This window comes from Morus notabilis, unplaced genomic scaffold, assembly GCF_000414095.1.
Source record: "Morus notabilis unplaced genomic scaffold, ASM41409v2 Scaffold99, whole genome shotgun sequence".
NCBI classification, from domain to species: domain Eukaryota; kingdom Viridiplantae; phylum Streptophyta; class Magnoliopsida; order Rosales; family Moraceae; genus Morus; species Morus notabilis.
In genome coordinates, this window is record NW_010362482.1 from 342,145 (window position 1) to 349,885 (window position 7,741).

The window sequence follows — 7,741 nt, forward strand, 5'->3', positions numbered from 1 at the left end:
GGCGGGTGGGCGGGCGAAGAAGAGCGGCGGCAGCGGGGGAGGGGGGCAGTCGGACAAGAGTGGGGGTGGCGGTGGTGCAGTCGGAGAAGAATGGGGGGAGGGGGGCTGCCGCCGCCACCGCTTCGGCGTCATCTACTCCGACGCCGTCTCCGGCACCGCTGACGTCGGCGAGGTCGTCGAGCACGAGCGCCTCGTCGACGACTGCTTCTTCCTAATCTGCAAAGGCCAGGAGGAGGATACACGTTCATGTAGGAGGTGGAGTCGAGGGTCTCTGGTGGGCTGAAGAGAGAAAAGGAAAACGAGGAGAAAATGAAAACAAGTTTTTTTCGTTTTCAGATTTTTAAAAAACAACAAAAACGGTTTTGTTTTTGTTTTGTAAAAATTTTTACGCCAAACGCGTTTTTTATACACGTTTTCAATTTTTAACCTCAAAAAATGTGAAAAATAAAAACAAACAGCGCCATAACATCGTTGAATTGGAGTAGTCGGAAAATGATGACCACTCTAGTTACTAGGCTTCCGGACAATGACACGGGTTATATAATCTTACAGTAGCGCGTTCTTGTGAATAGTCGGAAAAAATGCCATGAATTTCCTGATTCAACAGAAAGCATAACTTTTCATGAGTAGAGATAATTATGATATGGTATCCAAAGTGATATATCTATATATTTACACACACACAGTATATATATGTTTTTTCCAACATTTCCAGGTTTAGGTATAGAAGCTTAATCTAATTATCTATGAGTTTTAATTTTATTTTCAATTGTATCATGTGGAAACGATGTGACATTGGATCGGTTTATAATCTTATATATATAAAGTAATATTGTTATATGGATATATTTTAGTTTTTAATCCAGCTTTAAATATTCCTTTTTCAGGAAATAAATAAATCATGGAAAAATCACTACAAATTTTAATTTTTGCTGAGTAGGCCGAAAACCGATTAGTGGAGTTTGGATTGGATCGTTTAATATGTTAAATGCAGAGTGGATTAGATGTAATTTTGTCAAAATCGTGCATGTGTGGATAGATTGATGAACACCTCTAATTCTAAATCGTGTTCTCTCTCGTAGGTCCATTCCCATTTTGGCGTGGGTGTCAAAAATAATTATAAAAAAAAAGAAAAAGAAAAAAAGGGGCCGATCATTTATAGATAGAACTTAAAGTCCGTTTTGGTTGAATTTTTGTTTTTAGTCTGTAAAAAAAGAAGAGAAGAAAAAACTATGATTTTATTGCAAGTGTTTGGAATAAAAAAGTGTAATAAGTTAAATATAATTTTAAATTTTTTAATAAACAATAAAAATATTAAAATTAAGTTTATAATGTCTTAATAAAACTCTTTAACTCTGACATTAAATTTAAAATCTATTTAAAAATAATTTTTTAAAAGTCTCATTTTATAATTTTAACTGTTAAATTTTTTTTAAAAAGTCAAAACATGAAAAATTATTCAAAGACTCTTAAAAGTAGCTTTAAAAGCCACAGTCAAAAACATCTTTTAAAAAGCTTTCATAAGCAAGCGCTTTAAAGGGTATAAACTAACAGCTAAATAACAGCTTTTTAGTTGGCAAGTGTACTGTTATGTTTTAATCTCAGAAAAGGAAAACGACTCAAGATTAACCGGGTGTTACCACTCTTTTTTATTTTTTGAGGGAATGTCACTTCTGATATTTAATTGGTGATATGTTCATATATCAATACAGAACATATAACTGACAAGAAAAAGAACAATTGATGTCGTATTAAGAAAACAATTGTCATTAAGAAAACAATTTAAGATGTCGTATTAGATCGTTTGGTACTTTGTTAGTCTTTTGTGCAATAGAATTATTAGCTTAATTACTTTTTCTCTCATTTTTTCCTCCATTAAAAGCGAAGAACATTGTCCTAAAGAACAGCCGTTTAGCTGTGAGGATGTTGTGTTTTGACATAGTTGAATAAGTTTAAGAGTGCATTTATGGCCTCGTTCTTTTCGTTGATTCGAGTTTAAAATTCGAATTTTGTTACAGTAAAAAGTTCTCATAAATAGTCACATCTAACTTTTTTGTTATAGTAAAAAGCTCTCACACAACATCACATCTCAACTCGAATTAAAAACTCAAATTAACGAACTGAACGGTATACTCAAATTAAATTATTTAATTCTATTATAATATTTTTTTCTTATAAAAAATTTAAATTTTAAACAAAAAAAAAATTAAAAATTATAATTTAAATATACTTTCTAAATGAACACTAATTACTTATTCCTGTCAATCCTGTCAAGTTTACCATTTAATTGAATACCATAACCCAATTATAAATTCATTGGGTTGAAGTCTGGGCAGTGGTCAGGTGCCTACGGCAGTACGAGTCAATTGCCTTACCGTACACGTAGAATGTTAGAAACTTATCCGTATCCTTAAAGTTTAAGATACGTTTAGTTTATGTATTTAGAATTATGATTCAGAATTATTTTTGTTTTATGTATATTTTTTGTGAGAGAAAATACTATAAAAAATCATGAATCATGATTCAGAATCATTGACGAATATATGAAACAAACGTCCCCTAACTTCATTTCATGATCTTAAACTTTATTTCATGATTTAAATTATGAAGTCATATTATTATAGTATTTTTTTTATAAAAATTTAAATTTAATTTTTTATTTCAATATTTTTTTCTCACATACACAATTTAAATTATAACTCAAATCATATAAAAAAAATAAACCCCAAATTATTATTAAAACAGGTGAGAACTTGGTTCAATTATTGGTGTATGTACTAAAATAGAATAATCAATTTAAAATAGGTGAGAACTTGGTCCAATTATTGGTGTATGTACTAAAATAGAATAATCAATATAAATCAATGCGCTTACTAGTCCAATTTCGTGTAATGTGTCATGTTAAAAAAAAAAAAACTTGTAGTATGTACAAAATTTTAAGGAGATTTCTATGGCATGTCTTGAAAAGTTAACAACCGATAATTTTTTTATTTTTTATGGTTGAATCTTGAGTAAAAAGTTTTTATTCTACATATTTTTTTAATTTAATGTAATTTTAATTATATTTAATAATCACAAACAAGTACTATCAGTAAGAGGCTCAGCTGTAGAAGGATCTAAAATTTAGAGGGAAATACTAGATTCCACTGAAGATGTATTTTTCTTCTTTGTGAATAAAGTGAGTTAACAACAATTTTAGACTTTTATTTTTTGGGACCTTTTCCGGTAAGCCTCTTTATTGATAGTACTAGTTTTTAATTGTTATATATGATCAAAATTACATCAGCTTAAAAAGGTATAAAAAATAGTCAGTTTTCGATATAGATCTAACGACTGAAAATTTAAAAAATAAAAAAATACCAATAATTTATATTTTTTTTCTATGTGAGAAACTCTCTTATTTTTTTAAATGATATATATCATTTTGGTTGAAAAATACTGCTTACCAGTTGGTGAGACCCCAAACAAATGGGTGCCTTGTCCTCAATTATGGGACAAGTGCCAACATGCTTGTCATGCTCTTTTTTATTTGATTAAACCAACACATTAATTACTGCTAATCCTAGTCCTCTCAGTATCCATTTGCAGGAGCACATGAAAGATTACTTTTTTTTCTTTGCACCGCACATGAAGATTACTTGCATGCCAAGCTGTTTTTTTTTTTTTCTTTTTTTGAAAAAAAAACTTTTCAGGCTTTTTAGCAAACAGATTTGAGGAAATAATGCAGTAATACTTGGTAATTTGTTATGATTATGTTTTTGGGAAAGCTAGACTTGTGGCTGATTTATGCTGAGCAATTTTTATGCGATATATATATTGATCTTCTTATATGTACATGGCTTTTTTTTTTCTTTTTTTTTTTTTGGCAACCGTGTATTGTTTTGGTTGTGCATGACCAATGTATTTATGCAATCAATCAAAAGTTAGAAATTAACAAGAATAACTTCTGATATTAAAAATCTCTTATTATATGTGTTGGCAAATGTGATAATGTACCTGGCTATTAAACATCAAAATCAACAATTGGTATTACTATTTAAGAATTTCTTTGTCTGTATTTTTTAGAACACCGGTATTTCTTATTAAGCAGACGTCGAGTTTGTATTACTTTTTTAATCTGATTTAACTTTTAGCCATATTTAATATAAATTCGACAGTTGATAAATATAGAACACCGGTATTCTTAAAAAATAGAACTTCTACCACCGTTGCCCAATATTAATTTGCTTATGAATAAATCAATGGCTCTTTTGGCGTAATTATGAAAGGATTTTTCAAGGAATTGTACTATATCTAGTAGCTCTACAAGGGTAATTACAGATATAAATGGACTAAAATATAAGAGTTATTTTACTTTGGATGTTTATATAGAATAATATATAAGATTTCTATTGTCTATGTCAAGACCTGGAATTCTTTTTGTAGTCTTATGGAAATCTAACAAATAATGGATGACGAAGCTGACCCCATACCTCTCTCATAATTGTTTAAATATTCTTAAAAATGGATCCATAATTGTCATTAATTAAGACGTTAGACCAACTATATGAAACATTCTCTTCCTCTATAGTTGATTAGTTTCAGTGCACTGAAAAATCTATCCAAAATACCCCCGTCTCATGATTTTCAGATAAATATTAAATTACAAAGAGGTAGTTCTATAAGGTAATTTCTATGGCAAATATGCACACATTAGGAATTGGCTACACTATAATTGTCAAGTCAATCGAGTATATGAAGGAAAAATGTTTTGGAATAGAGAGAATTATTGCATTGAGACTTTTATGGTTTGACGAATATAGTGAAAGACAAACGGCTATTATTTTTTGTCTTTTCTTTTTTTCCTAGAAAATACTGAAAAATAAATTAGTGAAAGAGTTCTATTTTAAACCGTTAAATTTAAATTAAAAATTATTTATTATGTATATATTTTTTTAATTTTAATCAGATTCGACGATTAGGTATTTACACCGTCAGATTATGTTCAAAAATAGGGCGCGTCTTTCATGGAAGTTACGTAATGAAAGGGTGTGTTTCCTTTTAACATTAGACAGCTAATGAAGTTGCATTTTGTGTGTTTCATCGGCGGATGGCTCAATGTTGGTCAGTCTGGTCCAAACCAAACTGTACTCTTGAGCTACCATCTGTAAATCGCTTACTTGTCACAGAAGGTTTGGTTCCCTTTCGCTTATTCAAAAGAGCAATGAAAGCTTCTTGGAAAGAACATTTGAGAACATTTTTTTTTCCCTTTTCGTACCCTTCTTTTAACTCAATGAGCATTTGGTTAGTGTATTCATGTTATAATTTAAATTATAATTCGTGATTTATTATAGTATTTTTTTTATAAATAATATATGTAAATTGAGAATAATTTTAAATTATAATTTTAAATTCATGAATTAAACGTCTACTTAAAAACTCGTTTACTTGTTTTTTTGTTTTGCTTTTTTATTTATTTATTCTCTCTTATAAAGATCCTCAACATTACATGTAGCAATTTCCACTTTATAGCTTCTAATGCGACTTCAACGATAACCACACTCATTTCAACAAAATTAGGCAGATGGGTGTCATTTTTTATTCACTGATTTTTTATTGACGAAGCATTTTGCATTTATAGGTATACATACAATACAACTACCACTCCCTAAAAGGTCCTGGATAAGGATATGCTACTATTTTATATGCAGTCCTATGTGTCTAGACCACCAGAGCTCTCCATCGTCTCCATCCTCGCCAAAAAAAAAAATAATGTTTGCAATTTTGCATATTAGAAAATAGAATTTTTACCCAAAATTACATTAAAATAGAAAAAGTATGTACAACTGATAACTTTGTATACATATTTAGTGGTTAAAAATAGAACCTTTACTTTACTTCAAAAAAAAAAAAAAAAAAAAAAAAAAAAAAAAAAAAAAAAAAAAAAAAAAAAAAAAAAAAAAAAAAAAAAAAAACACGCATGGTACGTTTTCATATCCTACCATAAAATTCTCAATAGAAGATACAATTTGTTGGACCTTATAAACTCAGTTCTCAAGAGAATAACATTTGCTGTATTTAAGATTATACCCTTTACTCAATGCTATATTATCTAAAAAATATACACAAGATTTCCTTATAGCAGCCTACTTTTCACCGAGTTATCGCATGGATTTCTCTCAGGAGGTGCAAAGCAAACAATCTAATAAGAGAGGAGAGACATATGGACCCTCATGATTTGAGGACCTTTTTCACATAACCAAAATGACTGCAACCAAAAGCACTGTGGTTCACTCATTTTAGCTTTCCCCTCACTAGAATTTTTGGACCCTTTTGCAACTTGTTGATTATGACAATTGTTTGCCAACAAATACTCATTGTAATTTGACTTGTATTTATATATATATATATATATATATATATGCTGGCTGCTGTTTGATATGAAAAGCAAACAAAATGCCCGTTACACTTTATTATTGACAAGGCATAAATGATCCATACTCAAATTGCTCCATAAAAGCATGGAAATGCCGTATGGCCCAAAATCAAAGTAAAGAAAGAAAGAAATCCTTCTTAAACTTGCATAACAAAGTGCCAACCCATAATTGGAACTTGGCAAGAAAATGGTCTAACTAAAAAGATGAGAAAAGGTTTATGAAAATAAAACCTATTAAGCTACTAATTTGATGCTAAAAGATGTTGAAAATGAAAACAAAAAAAATGTTATTTCGTAAAAGCAAGGTGTTTAACCATTAGAAGGATATCAACGCAACCGAGATAGGCTTTACAAATTTTCCAGTGAAATCCACTAAAGGGAGTTGAAAGTGAGATTTTTCACCGAGCTTTTTAGTGTTGATAATCTATTGGTAATGTATGTTTTAAACCACTAAATTTAATTGAAGTGCGAATGTGTTATGTATATGCTCAATGGTGTATTTTTTTTAACTAAAAAATTGAGAGTTTCTCTAATATGATAGTCCTACTAATAATGTTATTTTATGAATGTTGTATCTGATTAAAATCAAATCAAATTAAAAAAAAAATATATATATATATATATATAATATATGATTTTTGATATAAATCAAACAGTTAAAAATAAAAAATTATCGATAATTTATTTTTTCTAATCATATCGGGGAAGCTCTTAAAAAAATTCTCATTTTTTCATTCTCTTATCCTGCCATAGGTTTTTTTTTTATACTCAAAAAAAGAAATTTAGTAGTGCACTTCATGTTCCTAACCTCTTCGACTATAACAAGCAATCATAAGGATTACTGAGTATGTGAAAAGAGTATGAATTAATTTTTCACTGATCATCTAAGTAATTTTCACTCTCTTTTATCCTGTGGAGTTCATGGAGACTCACTTATGATACGTTTAGTTGATAGATTCAGAATTATAATTCAGAATCATTTTCAATTTATGTGTGTTTTTTGTGTGAAAAAATACTGTAACGAATCACGAACTATAATTCAAATTATTACGCGAATCCTTGAATTAAACACACTAATTTCTCATGAGGAGCAAGACAGTAATGAGCAGATACAAAGTATCAAATTTTGAAAAGATGGGTAAAAGAAACTTAACAAAAACGACCTTACTATTGCACCACGATCCTCGATGGTTGTTAAGCTATAGGTTAATTTAAAAAATCAGTTACGAGTTACCTCAGTCAAATGGTGGAAAAAGGGGTGACGTGTGAAGAGTGAGAAATATTGGAAAGTATAAATAAACGGCAGAGTTTAGCATCTCCTCTCTC